Here is a 957-nt window from a genome sequence, read left to right on the forward strand (position 1 = left end):
CGATCGATGACTGGAGTAATCCATCCATCGATCTTCATCATGGTCTATTGATCGATGCGAGTTCATCGACATCGGTCGACACCATTGGGATCCGCCGAGACTCATGGAGCTTTCGATTTCGAAATCTCCTTCCTCAAAGTTTTCATTTCTCACCACTTGCCAGAATTCATCATCTATGATGGCATTTACGTGGTGTTTCCCTTTGTCGGCTCCTGCCTTTCTAGCGAAAGCTTCTTGCCTCTTTATAGTCTCGCCCGTCTGAATTACTTGGGTTTCAAGTTTTCTCACCTGAGTCTATCTTACCGTTGAAATCCACAGTGATTTATTGTTGTCCCAACAGTACTCGATCAAGCATCTCTTCGATTTTGCTTTCCTGAGTCTGGGGTGGTGGATTTTGGTAGTAAGAGTTCGAGTAGCTCTTGCTGTTGTTGAAGGGTTTTTGAAATTTTGAACTCTGGTTACTTCTTTGGCCATTTCCGAAGAAGTTTCTGTTTCCGCCCTGGTTTCCAAATTTTTGGAATCCGGTACCTCCGATGTAGTTCACATCTTCTTCTCCTTCTGTATCTGCTACTTCTCCTTCAGCTGAACAGATTTGCTTCCTAAGAAGCTCGTGCACCACATCTAACTTAGCACTTACTTCGTCCATCTGTTCCTTCCCGATAGAGTCTACAGACTTCTTCCGTTCAGAGTCAGTGTTTTTGGTGCTGCTGCTGTTAGCAAGGTTTTCGATAAGTCTCACAGCTTCCAATGGATTCCGAGTAGTGAAGTTTCCTTCACTCGCCGTATCAAGGGCCATTTGATACTGTAAGGCGAGACCTCGGAAGAAAGTGCTTAGCAGCTGCACTTCATTAAATCCGTGGTGTAGACAGTCTCGCTGGAAGAACCTAAATCTAATCCACGCATCTTTGAAAGACTCTCCAGCCTTCTGCGAGAATATGGAAATTTTGTTCCGAAGTT

General features: G+C 44.6%; 1 non-coding gene across 1 annotated transcript; it reads left to right on the plus strand.

The window, feature by feature from the left end:
- Positions 1–851: 851 nt before the first annotated feature.
- LOC117134495 lies at positions 852–957 on the plus strand. The gene has a single exon (XR_004458680.1). It is a non-coding gene; the product is annotated as a small nucleolar RNA R71 (small nucleolar RNA).

Source organism: Brassica rapa, chromosome A05 (assembly GCF_000309985.2).
Source record: "Brassica rapa cultivar Chiifu-401-42 chromosome A05, CAAS_Brap_v3.01, whole genome shotgun sequence".
In the NCBI taxonomy this organism is placed as follows: Eukaryota; Viridiplantae; Streptophyta; class Magnoliopsida; order Brassicales; family Brassicaceae; genus Brassica; species Brassica rapa.